At 45.5% G+C, this 17,500-nt stretch overlaps 1 long non-coding RNA gene across 1 annotated transcript in view; it reads left to right on the forward strand.

Annotated features, from left to right (window-relative positions):
* Positions 1–17,500, forward strand: part of LOC121690088 — a 53,307-nt gene that overhangs the window by 26,730 nt on the left and 9,077 nt on the right. The window contains exon 2 of the long non-coding RNA XR_006024990.1: positions 11,201–11,279. This is a non-coding gene — a long non-coding RNA (uncharacterized LOC121690088). The remainder of the gene's footprint in view (positions 1–11,200; positions 11,280–17,500) is intronic.

The raw sequence follows: 17,500 nt of genomic DNA on the forward strand, positions 1-17,500 counted from the left end.
GTCTCGCCTTGTGGACCTGAATATTTATGCCAGTGGGTCATAGAGGGTCAGCCTCTTGCAGGCAGTAATGTTCCCATTCCCTCCGACGTTACAAAAGAAAAATCTCCCATCGCTCCTGTTGTAATTCTAGCGAAAGTGTTAGAACGGCGTCCATTCATATTTGCCCTGGCTAGATTAAGGCTCTATTGGTTCCCCAGACCTCTTGGTCCAGCCTCGTTACTCACGGAGAAAAACCTTATGAGGGACGTGACCTCGGGATTTATGTCATTTCTGAGTGTTTCCATGTGAAAGTATCCGCGCGGCTATTACAGAGGCTTCCTGTGTTTGCCTTGCCGACGGTCGCCGTGGTAATGGAAGGGTCAGGTTGCCCATTAGGGGCATGGGATTGATGTGGACTTCTGTTCCTGTGCAAGGGGACATCTAACATTAGAATACAGCGCAGGCTTGCGTGAGAGCGGGGAATAAGTGTGTGTGTGTGTGTGTGTGTGTGTGTGTGTGTGTGTGTGTTTCATACTTATGTTCAGAGCTACCTTCACCTTACTCTCTGTCCATGAATAGGGGGCTTTGTTTGGCCGAAGCCCTTTAACTCCAAACACACACACATATACACATTTTCTTGCATATACATACACACACCTGTCAAACTTTGTCCAAGCTACTGTCACTCCTGACACACACCAGAAACCACCTTTCACTCTCTCCCCACTCATTCGGACACACACACCCACACACACAGAAATACACACACACACACAGGGATGGGAGCCTTATTGGAACCACATCTTGGCCCTGCTCCTATGTCAAGGTCACCCTCCTTGCTGGGGTTGCCCTCCTCAAATGGGGGTCAGGTTCCATAATGTGTTTGTGTGTGTGTGTGAGGCGTGGGTGGTTGCGATAGGTTCCTGGAAACCCAAACGTGTAATTTGGTCTCCACTCTCCGCTAGTCCAATTAGTCACGGTTCTGTTATTAACAACTAGCAGGCCGGACACACTAAGGGTCTCACCCAGTAACTAAGCGCTCAGTGAGAGACTATAGAATGACAACAGTGTGTGTGTGTGCGTGTGTGTGTGTGTGTGTGTGTGTGTGAATGCATGCTTCATGGTCATTGAGGTTGAGGGGGTTCATGCTGTGCATTTGTTTTCTTTTATATTGAGTTCATAAGGTGGTGTAAAAATGTGACACACACACACACACATATATACAATTTGCTTTTTTATTTAAGCATGCTCACCATGCATAAACATTAGAGGGAAAAAAAACATCCATGTGTATAGGTTCTATGTTTTATGTATGTATATGTTTTATGTATCAGACATTGATCTACACTGACAAAAGGACCATATGGAATAAGGATGGTAAATGTTCTTTAAAAACCTGTTGAAGAACATAAAGATCTGTCTTTTGTCCACTGGCATATTCTACTTTTACAGTCACCCAAGTATGTTCCTCACTGTTTAAAAGCATATTTTGCTGCTCTTATTTCTTCATTGTATGTGCCTTCTTATTTTTACTTTTTATATTGTTTACTTGAATGTTATGTTTGTCTGTGGACCTAATTGGTAAAATATGTCTTGTCTCCACCGTGGGATAGTAGGAAACGCAATTTCGATCTCTTTGTATGTCTTGACATGTGAAGAAATTGACAATAAAGCAGACTTTGACTTTGAAAAAATATTTTAGATTAAGCAAATGAATAAAACCTTCGGCAATGAATCCCCATGAAATTGTGTGCAAGTCCACCTTGTGCATGCATGTTGCATCCCCGGGGACCGGCCTCGGCAGCAGGGATTCCCTCAAGTGAGAGAGGCCAGAGAACAGCGCAGGCCGGAAGAGGGACTGCCTGCTCCGCTTCAAATCAGCGCCTGTCTCCATCAGCGCCAAAACCTCAGGGTTTAACATGCTAAGGCACTGTGCCTGAAAACAGCCGTTAGTCTCGCTGTTTATGGTTTCAATACACATTTTTCCAAGTCCACCTTGTGCATGCATGTTGCATCCCCTTGACCATGTTCAATACACATTTTTCCTCTCCATTGACTTTTATTAAGGTCGGCAAGGTTGCCTAGGAGACTACGGAGGCGTTTTAGCGATGGCGAGACGGCGGCAGCCATTATGATAACGATATTCCCGCCGCTAGGTAAACTCCCCCCCACGGCCACCTCTTCAGCCCCAATAGAGAGGAAAATTGTGGGGATGATTTGAGGTCGCTCTGACACATGCACTCTGAGGAGATGAGACTTTCTTAATGTGTGTGTGGGTGTGTGAGTGGGGGGGGGGGCTTGTGTTGGAGAGAAAAAAAGATATGTGCACGCATGGCACGTGGTGAAATAGCAGGGTACACACACAACACTTGCTCAAAGCGCACACGCACACGCACATGGTCAGGGTCACACAGTTATAGACACTTACTCTCTCTCATTCATTCACACACACACACACACGCACACACATACACTCACAGGCACATGGTCAGGGTCATACAGTTATAGACACTCACTCTCTCTCATTCTCACACACACACTCACACTCACACACACTATCACACTCACACTCACACTCACAGGCACATGGTCATGGTCACACAGTTATAGACACTCACTCTCTCTTATTAACACACACACACACACACACACACACACCCTTGTGCAGTGAAATGTGAACTGATGTATGCCACACAAGGGACTAGTGTCAGGACCCAGTACTCAGCTATGCTATCGATCATCCGCATCAGTCACATTGAAGTGAAACTGTCTTTAGCATGGATGGTGTGAGTTGTGTGACCAAGTATGTGAGTGTGTATGTGAGTGAGTGTTATGCTAACTGTACTCTTTGTCTCAGGACATAGGCTCCGTGTTATGCCTTCTTTAAAGTAGGCTAAAGTGACAACAGAGGTGCGTTCAAATTTGCAAACTTAGGCAAACGTTTTCGAACGTTGGCAAACAGTTTTCTGTTTGCCTTGAGTTTTCGGTGAACAATTGCAAACAGTCTGCGGAGGTAGTTCTCCGTGAACATAGAGTGGAGCTGGACATGAGCTTGATGAGGGCAACAATGCAATTACCGTTACAATGGAATGTTACGTAACGGGCTTGTAACCGGAGGTTTGCTGGTTAATGCAACTATGTTCCAAGTGCATATGATGACCGTTCACGTGCTCTTGCGTGATTTTCTACATTTGTCTGGGTCCCACCTCACAGGGCACTCTTGTGAATGGGAAGGCCATCCTACGCAACCATGGAGACGTTCATCCATGCAGAAATCCTGTTGTGCTGCAACACCCGCTGCCCTACAAGTTGATTTGATATGGCCAATTAGGACAGGGACATAGAGGGTGTGTGTGTGTGTGTGTGTGTGTGTGTGTGTGTGTGTGTGTGTGTGTGTGTGTGTGTGTGTGTGTGTGTGCGTGCCTGCTGAGCCTCCTTGTGGAAAAAGAGAGGGAAAGGAAATGAAAATGGAAAAAAAACAAGAGGGAATCAGTGAGAGAGAGGGAGAGAGATGGAGAATAAGGGAGAAAGAGATAGAGAGAGAAAGTGTGTGTGTGTGTGTGTTTGTCTTTGTATGGTTGAAGATGTAGGAAGGAACCGTAATATGTTGAGGGCGAGTGATAAAATGGCAAAAGAGGAAGCAGGATGGAGATAAAGATAAGAAAGAGGGGAAGCGTTTTTAAAATGCAGAGAGAGAGAGAGAGAGAGAGAGAGAGATGAGCGATATGAACTATGTTAAAATGCAGGAGAGGAGGGGATAGACTTAACGAGAGAGAGAGAGAGAGAGAGAGAGAGAGAGAGAGAGAGAGAGAGAGAGAGAGAGAGGAGAGGGAGGGAGGGTAAGTGAAGAGATAAAGCAGTAGCCTCAGGTCTGGCTGTGAATTTAAATGGCCTAATCTTCCCGCTGTGTGGTTGTGTGCGGTGCTGTGCACGGCGGGCTGGAGTCGGTGCTGAGGAGAGAGAGCAGGGGCAGCAGCAGGGCCACGAGACGAGTCTCCTCCAGCATAGCGCCACCGTTATCAGCTCTCATGAATTTAATTTCACCCACACCCACAGCACGGAAGCGGGACGAGCCTGTGGAAATCATACACACACACACACACACTCATCCCACCACACACACACACACACACACACACCCATCCCACCACACACACACACACACATCCCACCACACACACACACACACACACACACACACACACACACACAGAGAAGAGCCTGTGGAAATCATACACCCATCCCACCACACACACACACACACACACACACACACACACACACACACACACAGAAGAGCCTGTGGAAATCATACACACACACACACACACACACACACACACACACACACACACACACACACCCATCCCACCACACACACACACACACACACACACACACACACCCATCCCACCACACACACACACACACACAGAAGAGCCTGTGGAAATCATACACCGCTTCTGTCCCCATCCCACCACACACACACACACACACACACACACACACACACACACACACACACAGAAGAGCCTGTGGAAATCATACACCGCTGCTGTCCCCATCCCACCTTCACACACACACACACACACAGACACACACACAGAGACACAGGCACACACACACTCACACACACACACACACACACACACACACACACACACACATACACACACACACCCTCTTGTCTTGCTTGCACATCTAATGACAATCTCTCCTGGTTCAGTCAGCAACCCTCTACCAGCACACTCTCTAGTAAATGCTGCGTCTGACTTTGAACCCTGACCGCACTGTTTTTTTATGAGACCAGTTGGGTGTAACATGTTGCCTTTTTACATCCTTGATATTACCTCTGATCATGTTTCATTTTCAACATCAGACCAGCTATAGTCACCAGGAGTGCTATGCATTTGCATTTTTATTTCTTTGTTTCCTTGTTTCTTTGCCGGTATTTCTTTATTCCATGTCTATGTTCATTAATTAATTCCAAGATCAAAAATGAAAGTGCCTGGTTTTCCGATGCCTGTGCGCTTCGAGTGATATCGAGTTTCATCACCTGCCCAACAAATTCATAGAGCCTATGATTAACTGCATGAGAAATAATGTAGCAAGACCCAATAAGGTAGAACTTTTGAAGTTGCCGTACATTTTTTCCTCCTGGTTTCCTTTTCAAGGTTTGTGAATGTATTTGAAGTCATCTCTGTATGGTATTAGGTGTTTATTGATGGCCTGTCCCTCATGCTGTGTGTGTGTGTGTGTGCATTATTGAAGAACATGTAACTCTGAGTTGCTGGGAGTTTTTGGGCTTTGATGTGTTGGGAATGTAGTCTTGTGGTGTTTTTGTTCTATTATGGGACTTGATGGGGTCTTGGTTTGGTCAGCCTGGATGTGGCAATCTCAGTGACTGATGTATATTTTGTATAGATTGTTGAAATGCACACACCTGGCTGTTGAAATGCACACACTCATAGCTGGCATGAGTATAATTTTGCATTGATAATCAAATAATTAAGCAATCACTGTCATATACCGTCAAAGATATTTAATATGTAACTGTAAATGAATTCTCTGTGGTATGATGCTAGAGTGATGGTGTTGATGGTGTAATTTGTGTTAATTGCCCTACCCAATGGTGTTATAGCTGGAAACGGCTCTGGTTTCCTCGCCTACATCCTGGTATTGTGACTTAAGTGTGATTATGAAGGGGTGGACGGGGTCAGAGATGGGTCAGTGTGTGTGTGTGTGTGTGTGTGTGTGTGTGGCAATGAGTGTTTCATGTACCGATACGCAAGGTTTATATAGTGAACATGCTGGAAATGCCATGACTATTTGTCCCCTTCATATTGTTGGAATACATTTTATATCTTGGGGAGTTGAATGCCTGTGATTAGGCCTGTGGTTGTGCATGTTGGGCTATTGCCACACCAGGTGTGGACATTTTTCCCAGTGCAATTCCATGTTCGCAGTGCAATTCCATTTTCCCAGTACAATTCCGTGTTCCCAGTGCAATTCCATCTTTTTTTATGAAATGCGCATACATTCCTTTGGGTCAGCTTTCAGGAAGTTGTCTGAGAGCATGTGCTTTGTTTGGGGCTTCTGGGACGCATTGTTTCATAACAAGATGGTCCTTCAGGCCTCACGGGCCTAATTGATTGATTACAAAGGTGGTAGGTTTCCTGATTCACTTACACACACATTTGCACACGCGCACACACACACACACACACACACACACACACACACACACACACACACACACACACACACACACCGTGCTCCATTCTGCCCGTGTTCACACCCTTACAGAATCAGGATGGTGGACGAGGGTGATCATTCAGCTGAATGGGGGATGTGAATAGGACCCTCCAGCTTGGCCATCAGTGATGAAGAGCAGTGTGAAGTGTTCTCTGTTGTAGTCAGATCAAACCCATTTGGCTGGGGGAGCTGGGAGGGGTGGTGTAGTGGAAGGGGGTTTGATTGGGGCCTTGGGGGGGGGGGGTCGGGCGTTGCCGTGGCAGCAGGCCTTTGTGACTCATAACGGTTCCATCCACTCCAGCTCTTGCCGTATTTTCATTTTCCAGTGGGGCGTTTGCTTTGACAAGCAGCGTGACGACCCCCCACCCCTCTTCGCCCCGAGACCACCTCTCCCCTCTACGGCACCCTATAGTGTACTCACCCTCACCAGCTGACCAAGCCCTTACCCCCACAACAGCCCCCAACTGCCCTGGAACACAGTCCATCACTTCACATTAGACGCTACGTCAATATCTCCCCCCAGGCCTAATGGCTTATTTCCCTTCTGTGGGTGGCGGGAGGAGAATCATGTTAATAATTTACACTCATATGAGACTCTCTGTCTGTTTTCTGTGTTTCTTTTTATTTTGAGTGGGGGGAGAGGAGTGATTTTTTTTATTTTTTTTAAAATTTATTTTAGTTTTTTTTTTCAGAAGACCTTTAAGTGATTTGTTTTGTAAAGACATATGTTTAGCCTTGGCCGAATGATGTCGGGTGGGGAATTTGGAATAACCTAAATCTCAAGGCAGAAAACATACACACACACACACACAGGAAAAAATAAACATATTGGCTATGGCTGACTATAGATATGAATAGCAGCACATGCTTTTTACAGTTTCCAGTTTGGCATGCCATGTGACACATCTAGCCAGTATAGGGAGGGAGACTGCCCCCCCCCCCCTGAGAAATATGGAGCTTAGCAGAGGGTTGAGTTCACTCCAAGCATCATCATCTTCGGTGGGGGGGGAGGGAGGGAGAGAGAGAGGGAGGGAGGGAGGGAGGGAGGGAGGGAGAGTACTCTCTCCGAACTCTGGCAGCAGGAGTTGCTTGGCACGTGTCTCGGGTATGATGCGTCTCTGAGCTTCAGCCACAAGCAAACAAGAAGGAGAAGGAGATAGAGAGAGAGTTGGAGGCAATGAGAGAGGGATGGAAAGAGAGGGAGAGAGAGAAGGGTAGAGATGGAGGGAAAGATGGATTGAGAGGGGGATGGAGATAGAGATGGGCGTAAGTGGAGAGAGGGATGGGGAGAAAGAGAGAGGGATGAAAAAAAGTGAGAAGGATGGAAAGAAGAGTAGGAAAGAGGGATGGAGAGATGGGTAACAAGGACTGAGGACTGGGTAACAAGATGGAGGGATGGAATGAGTGCTCCAGGCTGTGTTACTTTCAGTAATGGCTTCAGGACCCCCCCAAACACACACACACACACACACACACACACACACACACACACACACACACACACACACACATGTACACACACACACATACAAATAATACAGAAAATGAAAATGAAAAAGCATAAAACAAGATAAAGACATGATGAAGAAAATCCATATGGAGAAGATGGAGATTGAGATGGAGTAGAGGAGTGAATCTCTTAGTGGGCAGCGAGACCCTGACTGGCATACACTCAGTGGATACGCTGACTCCAGCTCATTGTCTAGTGAAGTAAAGCGAACAGAAGGATCTGGTGCAGTTGGCTCATGCTGGTGGGTCGCAGAAGGGACGGGAGTGTCTTCTCCAGTTCCACATGGGGCTGCGGTGTCATTTGCTGCTCTGGTGCAGTGAACTTGCTAGCGCCCAGAGGCAGTTCCCACTTGAAACACCTCGGATAATGACACTAAACAGTACTGTTTCAATGTCCATGTTCCCCCCTCTCTCCTCTCCCTCCTCCCTTTCTCCTTCTCTCTCTTCTCTCTTCTCTCTTCTCTCTATCTCTTTCTCTCTTTCTCTCTTCTCTTTCTCTCTTTCTCTCTTCTCTCTTCTCTCTCTCTCCTCTCTTCTCTCTCTCTCCTCTCCCTCCTCCCTTTCTCCTTCTCTCTCTTCTCTCTTCTCTCTTCTCTCTATCTCTTTCTCTCTTCTCTTTCTCTCTTTCTCTCTTCTCTCTTCTCTCTCTCTCCTCTCTTCTCTCTCTCTCCTCTCCCTCCTCCCTTTCTCCTCTCTCTTCTCTCTTCTCTCTATCTCTTCTCTCTCTCTCCTCTCCCTCCTCCCTTTCTCCTTCTCTCTCTTCTCTCTTCTCTCTTCTCTCTTCTCTCTTCTCTCTTCTCTCCTCTCTTCTCTCTCTCCTCTCTTCTCTCTCCCTCTCCCTCTCTCTCTCTCTGAGAGTCACAGGTTAATAGAGGCTGTAAGTGAGATTGTACTTTGTGGTGCGCTTGCTCATCATGTTGTGTGATGAAAAAGTACCGTATGTCATCTCGTTGAGGGTGTGGAGGATGAAGCACTTGTTATTTTTGCTCCTTACAGAAATATTGTGTTAATGAGGTCATTTTGTGCTTCGTGTTTGGGAAGATTTGTGTTTGTGAAGATTTGTGTTTGTGAAATCTCTGTTCCTCCCTGATAACAAGTCAGACATTGTGTCACAAGGCCTGAGTCATGCTGGTGTATGCAGTAACATACCTGTTCTGGTCTTCCACAATACTAAAACCCATTTCTGATGTGGATAATGGGGTTTGTTTTCATTGGTTTGTGATATGACTGGTTTAGCTCTATTACTTGTGAATCGCATATAGTGTAAGCGATTGCAATAATTGGGAGATAATGCAATTGCAAATAAGCAGGCCATTTGTGTCCCTTTGTTTAGATGATAACACTTCAAGACACACACATACACACACACACACAAACACACAAACACACACACACAGACACAGACACAGACACGGAGACTGGGTGGCTGAGAGAGTCTAATCCAATTTGTCTTTGAATTTGCTTAATAATTTGATTGCAGATTATCCCCTATCTCATTACTTTCCAGAAACTTGAGATTCTTATCAGACTACTGGCCTTCAAACATAGCAGACTCTCAAGTGTGTGTGTGTGTGTGTGTGTATGTGTGTGTGTGTGCACACGTGGATAAGATTTTTATCAAGAGTGTTTTTGCGGGAATCAATTTCACAGCACAGGAGACAAAGCACCAGTTGTCTAAAATGGACACGACGAGAGGGAAAACATTGGGTGCTACACTTCTGCTTTGTCAGACGCATTGTCGAAGGACTTCAGCTTGAAGTACACCGTGTGTGTGTGTGTGTGTGTGTGTGTGTGTGTGTGTGTGTGTGTGTGTGTGTGTGTGTGTGTTTTAATTATTCTCGGTTCTGAAGAATTAATTATGGCGAAATGGTCCACTTAGTTGCCTTAACAGTCCTATTAATTCCGTTGTAATTAAATTCAACCTTTTCATGTCAGCACCCTTTTCAGAATGGTAAAAGGAGAGCAGGAAATGGAAAATGAAGAAATGAGACCAGGAGAATAGAATGAGAGGAAGGAAATATCTGGGAGAGTGGAGGCACATTACCCACCACGACATAGATGGACTGAGTGAAGAGCTCCGAGAGCTCGTACCCTTGCATGAAGAGAGAGAGAGAGAGAGAGAGAGAGAGAGAGAGAGAGAGAGAGAGAGAAAAAAATGAGAGAGAAAATGAGAAAGAACAAAGGGTTCAGTGAATTTATGCTGAAAGTGAAGATGGATGCATACACACATGGGTGTTTGAGTGTGAGAGGGGAGGGTAGACAGAGAAGCTTATGTTATGCAGGCCCTGACACACACACACACGTGCATAGAGAGAGGCATCAAAAGAGATGCGCAGTCTAAGCCAAGGGCAGCTACAAGCAGAGGGCAGAATGAGACAAGACTGTGTGACAGAGATGGAGAGTACTGAGAAAGGTTGACCACGACAAGTGAACGGGGACATTTAAACAGGAAGCAGAGGTATGGAGAGATGGGCAGACAGGCATCTAGACAACAAAGGTTGGAGAGAGAGAGAGAGAGAGAGAGAGAGAGGGAAAGAAAGAGAGAGAGAGAGAACAAGAGAACAGAGTGAGCATGAGAATACAGATGACCATCCTAGCCAAATGCAACATACCTTGACCAGTAGCGAGAGTACTAGGTATGAGAAGAGAGAGAGAGAGAGAGAGAGAGAGAGAGAGAGAGAGAGAGAGAGAGAGAGAGAGAGAGAGAGAGAGAGGGGGAGGGAGAGAATTGGCCGAGAGTAAGAGTGATGGAGAGAGCGAAGAGCAGAGGTAAACATGAAAGTGGCCATCAAAATGCAAATAGAAAGAATGGAGGCTAGCCGATGGAGGGAGAGATATTTACAGCGGTGTGTTAATGTGGTTTAAATCGGAATCTTTGTCTCGGAGAGGAGGAGGAGGAGTGGACCCTTTTTGCGGGGAGTATAAATCAGGCATTAAAAGCTGGTGTGTCCTAAATGGATCCTCATACATACATTAGCTGCCCATCACCGCACGGCATGGACGCTAGACCAGACAACCGCTGAAAAATTTATAGCCGTGTGGCTACCTTGCTGCCCACACCCAACCGGAAAAAGAAACGACAAAAAAAAAAGAAGAGAACAGCAATTATAATGACGACAAATTCAAATCACAACCACACAGTTGTGTTCATATTGAGTCACATTGCATATTCTTATATTCACCGATTATAAGAATATGCCATGTTCTTGAAGTAATATATTTTATGTTGCTTCTATGGTTGATTGGTCTATGTTTGAAGGCAAAATGATGACATGCATCTCGGCCCATGTATGTTTCCATCTCGATTAGGAAAACAGCAGAACTACCATACTGATTCATAATTTGTTTTAATGAGTTCGATCACCTATGATCGGCGTCACCATGTTATCCCTTTGTCCATCATTTTTCCCCATCCATTTGTCCATCCAGTCTAATGTTAACGTGTCTTGTGTTTCAGGAGTGTCCAGTGTCCAGTCCCGTCCTGTGATGCGCAGGTTTGGGACCATCAGCTGCTGAGCCGCAGGACATTGTGTAAGGTACAGTCACGCAACAGTAATGTTTTCTATGAGCAAACAATAACATGTTCTATAAATAAACAAACAAACAGACAGGACAGAGAGAGATGTACTCAACTGAGCAGAGTTAAGGCGGATTACTGATATGTCAGAGAGGAGAGAGTGGGTGACACATGATGACCACATGGTGACCTTCTGACCTTCATGATTCGGCCCCGTTTAGGCTGTGTTAGTGTCGGCTGTTCTCTGCTGATGAGTTAAAGGTTAAAGTAAAAGTTTATTGGTGCCTCTGGTAAAGATAAGAAAAAATAAAGATCTTTGAAATATGTATTTCTTTTTGAAGATTGTTTTCTCATTTTGTTCCTCATTGCTTTCATTGTGACACTTTTACTCTTGGTGCCAATAAACATGGAGGGCGCTGCATCTGTGAGATCCAGAGAGCAGCCAATAGTAGATCAGTGAAAGCCAGAGAACAGCCAATCTTAGCCCTACAGATCAGGAGAACAGCCAATCCTAACGCAGTGAGCTCCGCAGAGCAGCCGATCCTAGACCAGTGAAAACCACAGAACCTGCCTGATCCAAAGAACAGTCCGGTAACACTTTATAATAAGGTGCCATAATATATAGCAAACTAGTCATTACCTAACCCTTTGTTAATATTTGTAAATTGTTACTAAAATATCAGTTAATAGTTTTTCATCATTAATTAAATATTACCACTGTAACTTGTGTTGTGTATGGTAGCCCTGTGAGATCTAGAGGACCGCACTATAGAGGACACACATATGTACTGTAGGTCAGAATAGTTGAAGGTTTGAAATAGTAAAAGATTTCACACACACACACACACACACACACACACACACACACGCACACACACACACACTGTTCTATTGTTGCATTTTCTGTTTCAAATGTCCTGTGGCGATGTTAGTAGCTTCTGTCTGGAGGCCAGTTGGTTGTCCTCTAACTCACCACACAGTGTAGTGACTCTGTGCTCAACTCTGCCGATTCCAACGGCACAAAGGCAGCACACACACACACACACACACACACACACACACACACACACACACCACACACACACACACACACACACACACACACACACACATAACCACATCTCTATTCCCTGTGGCGTCATTTTCAAGCCACAGAATTACTTTGGAGTGATTCAGGTTTACAAAATGCAAAGGAACAGACAAGCAACACATGAATATGCATCAGTGCCAGGATTAGCTAGCGTTTACATTCTAGCACCCCACTCTTTTCTCTTATTACAGAGAGTGTTCACAGCACAGATGCCCTGTGTGTGTGTTTGTGTGTGTGTGTGTGTGTGTGAGAGAGAGAGAGAGAGAGAGAGAAAGTGTTTACAGAACAGATACCCTCTGTGTTTGAGTGTGTGTGTGACAGAGAGAAAGAGTGTGTATTGGTAGGATCTTCATGATTGTGTTTGTGTATGCTTTGTGTGTGTGTGTGTGTGTGTGTGTGTGTGTGTGTGTGTGTGTGTGTGTGTGTGTCTGCGGACCTGCTTGATTATGTGTGCGTGTGTGCTTGTGTGTGTGTGTGTGTGTGTGTGTGTGTGTATGGACAACATGGGCATTTATGGAAATATTATTCGATAGGTGCTCATCAGCAAATGCAAATCCCCGGGGAAATGGCCAGTAAGTCCTTTTCATGGCCGCAACGCCCCCCCCCCCCACCCTCCGGTCCTCCTCGCCCTCGCTGGTCTTCCCGCCAAGCGAACGCACAGAGCCATGTTTTGATTTCGCTCCTCGATGCAAATGATATTTTGGGGACAATCATGCAAAGGAACAGCTGGCTTCCATTTGTGCCTAGCCTGCTTTGAGTCTGTTTTTCTGTCTTTTCATGTTCAGTCTCACTCTCCCTTTCTATTTCTCTCTCTCCCTCCCCTCTCTCTCCCTTTCTCTTTCTCTCTCTCCCTCCCCTCTCTCTTTCCCTCCTCTCTCTCTTTCTATCTCTCTTTCTTTGTCTCTCCCATCACCCCCTCAGTCTCTAACCTCCACTCTTTCAGTCTCTTCTTTATAGTGTAAGTCTGTCTGTCTCTCTCTCTCTTTTTCTTTTTCTCCCTCTCTTTGTTTCTCCCTCTCTCTCTCTCTCTCTCTCTCTCTGTTTCACATGCTCTGTTCTATTTCTCTTAACTCCCTCTCTTTCTATGTTTCTCTCTCCCTTTCTTCTTTTTCTCTCTCTCTGTTTATCTCTCTCTCTCTTCCCTCCCTCTCTTTCTGTGCCCCCCCCCCCCCCCCCCCTCATGTCTCCAGAGTATCTAACCTTCACTCAGTGCTTGCTGTTTCTCCACATATCTCCCTATTCATTTGATTTGACAGTGTTTTGTCTGCCGCTGTCCCTGTATCCACCCACACAGCTCTTCAGCTCTTCCACTCCTACCCTGCCCAGGAGCTTAGAGTACCACACCAAACCAGGCAGCTAAATACCTCCTGCTGTGTGACCCCCATGCCCCCCCCCCCCCCCCCCCCCCTCCCCAAAGACCACCATCCACCCCTCTAGAAAAATCAAATCAAATCATATCTGGAGGTCTTGGTCATACAGGTTTGGCTGACACCTACCACACACAGTGTTGTGCAAAACTATATCAGTCACCGTGCAGTCCAGCAGGCATTTGCTGTTACCACACATCTGGGTTGGATTTCGCTCAGTATGTGGCTTTAAAATGGACTCTCTCTCTCTCTCTCTCTCTCTCTCTCTCTTTGTCTCTATCACTTTCTGTCTTTCTCTCTGTCTTTCTCTCTCTATAACACACACACACACACACACACACACACACACACACACACACACACACACACACACACACACACACACACACACACACACACACTCTCTCTCACCACTCAGGCAGATTGAGGTTCAGCTATTGACTCATACCAGGAAGCAACAGGGCCATTCATTTACCTCAATTGTTTTAGGACCCTCACTCTGTCTTTTACTGTAATAGGGTAGCTGCTACTGTGTGCAACGGTGACGCCATTTGCTAACAACATACTCTCCCAATCTTGTTTTGTCCTTAGTTTTTGAGGTATTCATTTAATGGTATGGTTTGGGCAAGGTTAGTCTATTAAGTGTAGCTTTAATAGCGTGTGTGTGTGTGTGTGTGTGTGTGTGTGTGTGTGTGTGTGTGTGTGTGTGTGTGTGTGTGTGTGGAGAGAGGAAAGGATAACAACAATCTCACCACCACCGAGTGCCAAGTCCGTCGAGCTCTTAAGCTATAAAGAGAAGTGCCTCACAAATCTCGAAGTCTATTAGTGCTGAAAGGTGTCAAATTAATTTCTATCTGCGGACTATTTTCATTATCAACATCTTAACGCGTCCTGGCGTTGAATTAAGAGTTTTATTTGATGCACCTTCTTAGTCTAATGTGTGGTCGCTTCAGATTAGCGCTAATCGGGCGGAATAAGACACAATCGCCACACGCCGGGCTCCGTGCCTGACCAATGGGCTGACAACAGGAGGTGTTCCACCTCCTTGAGCCTTCGAGCTTTTGGATTTTCGGACGTTTCGTCCCCTGCAGTGTCGTCGGTTAATGCGATACTCCTGGATTGTCCAGCGAGACCAAGGGGTGGTGAAGTAGTCCCCCTGGTGTCGTGATTTTATCTTTTTAAAACAATACTCATTGATTTGTTTGGCCTTCGGCCGTTGTGGGGATTTGTATCCGTCTCTTTTGCCATTTGCCTTCTCAGTTCTCACTCTTCATTTGACTCACTTTACTTTTTGTTTTCTTTTTGCAGCTCATGCAAATCTTATGCTTTGAATAGTTTCAGGGAGGAGAAAAGTGTTGGGCTTGTTTGAATGCAGTTCAAATTCAGTCCAAGAACTGTTTACTTTTGAGCTCCTGTTGTTGTTTTGGGTAACAAATGTGGACTTTAAAAAAAAAAAACCTCCCTCACAGTATGATCCTTTAAAAAAAAAAATGACCAGACCCTTTTCCCCCTTGCAACCCTGACTCATGTAAATAATCAGTTCAGACACTATTTGTGCTAGAGAACATGGTTTAAGAAGTGTTATTGAAGAGAATCTCTGGCCTCTGGTAACTCCAGTTCCTCTGTGCTGACATTCAGGACCAGCCTGCATCAAATTAACACACAACATTTGCATCAGTCTCTCTCTCTCTCTCTCTTTCTCTCTTTCTCACGCACACACGCGCACACACACACACACACAAACACACAAACACACGCGCACACACACACCCTTCTCTTCCCTGCTCTATAAATACCCAGAGATTAGCAACACATTGCCTAATTTGAGGAAGATGACATTTTGGTCACAGAGCCTTTATGACTCGATGATGAAAAGGCGGCTCTGTGGTTGGGCCCTCCATAACACACACAGTTGTTTTCCCATTGGAGTTGTGTCAGATTGTGGTGTTGTGTTGTGTTGTGTTGTGTGTTGTTATTTTGGCATGTAAGAATGCTGTTGGCTGCTGGCTGCTGTGCTTCTGTTTGTGTGTGTGTGTGTGTGTGTGTGTGTGTGTGTGTGTGTGTGTGTGTGTGTGTGTGTGTACACTTGTCACTGGTGTGATTCACTGATGTCATTTGACCGAGACTGCACTACACTGCACCCCACCCCACCCTCCACTGGACTTCTGCTGTATCAGCTCCAGTCGTCAGCATGCGTGTGTGTGTGTGTGTATGTGTGTGTGTGTGTGTGTGTGTGTACATGCTTGTGTGTGATTGTGTGTTTGCAAGAGTTTGGATGGGATGTCAGTCTACATGTTGTGTACGACCCTTGTGAGCATTCGAGTACCATGTGTGTATATGTGAGGGTGTCTGTTCTTCTCTGTGTGTGTGTGTGTGTGTATGTGTGTGTGTGATTGGTCTGCGCCCACAGGCATGAATGTGCTGTCTCTTGTCCTCTTTGTCCTGGTTCTCCCTTCCTGTGATTAGTAGACTGCTGAGGCAGGGTCTTTTCTCTCATCTTCACACACACACACACACACACGCACACACACACACACACACACACACACACACACACACACACACACACACACACACACACACACACACACACACACACACACACACAGCGGCTAGGCCTGATCTCTCCACCTCGCTACCTCACTGTAGATAAACTCCAGTATAAGCTGTACTCCTGTATAAGCTGCAGTCCTGTATAAGCTCATTGTAGGCTGTGTGATACAGATGTTTTTCCATTCTTCTCCTGTGGTGTGTGTGTGTGTGTGTGTGTGTGTGTGTCTGCGCGTGTGTGTCTGCATAAACACAATGCATGATTCCGTCTCTCCCCCACGTCTCATTACAAGATTCAGAGTGAAAGAAAATAACAAAAAAATAATGAGATGAGGATTTTAATTTGATTTTTCTTGGTCCTCCCACTCCCTTGAAATGGGTTTTTGCTGTGAAGGGAAAAATAAAAATAAACCGCTATCATCAGTAAATAACACTGCAACATCGTTCTGTGATGCTAGCAATGGAGACTACCATTTATTTGTGTTACCAGCAGCAGAATTGAATCCAGTCTACGCAGACTGAACACATAAATGGCTTGACATGCACCTCCTATTGAACACACATAATATAAACACATATTGTAACAAACTGCTCAGTTGTCTCAAAATGTTTTTTATTGGTTTCACACCAAACCACACGAACACACAATACTGGGCCATACTTGGCCTTATGCCTCAGCACTAAACATCTACTTTAGGCTGTATCTAAAACACACACCAATCAACCCTAATTATGAACACTGTAACCAGCTGCAAACAAAAACACAACAGACATGACATACAACATTGTCAACCCGCATGGTTATTACATCGACATTACACACATACACACATTGCACGGCATCATAGGAGCACAGTCATAACCAGCTACTGTAGGCTCAGTTCATTACAATAGAACATAAACCATAAGCAGTGCATCTCAGAGCAGAGGTTGCACTTCACTACAGAATACACTGCAGCAATGCAGTCTCATCGGACTTGGGCTCCATGTATAATCACAGTGCTCATCAATAACATCAGCTGGAAGTGGGAGAGCGCTGGTTGGTTTTAATGAGTTTAGTGCTCAAATGCTTACAGGTACAGGCGCTCGTTTGGTTAAGTGTTCAGTCCTTTGCATCATGGTGTAAAATGATGTCTCTATTTAGATTGAGTAGGAGCTCAACAACCCCCTTTTCATCGTCCTAAATAAGTCTTGTCTGGGTGGTTACAGAAGGTCTAGTGCCCCCTCACCCCA

Source organism: Alosa sapidissima, chromosome 18 (assembly GCF_018492685.1).
Source record: "Alosa sapidissima isolate fAloSap1 chromosome 18, fAloSap1.pri, whole genome shotgun sequence".
In the NCBI taxonomy this organism is placed as follows: domain Eukaryota; kingdom Metazoa; phylum Chordata; class Actinopteri; order Clupeiformes; family Clupeidae; genus Alosa; species Alosa sapidissima.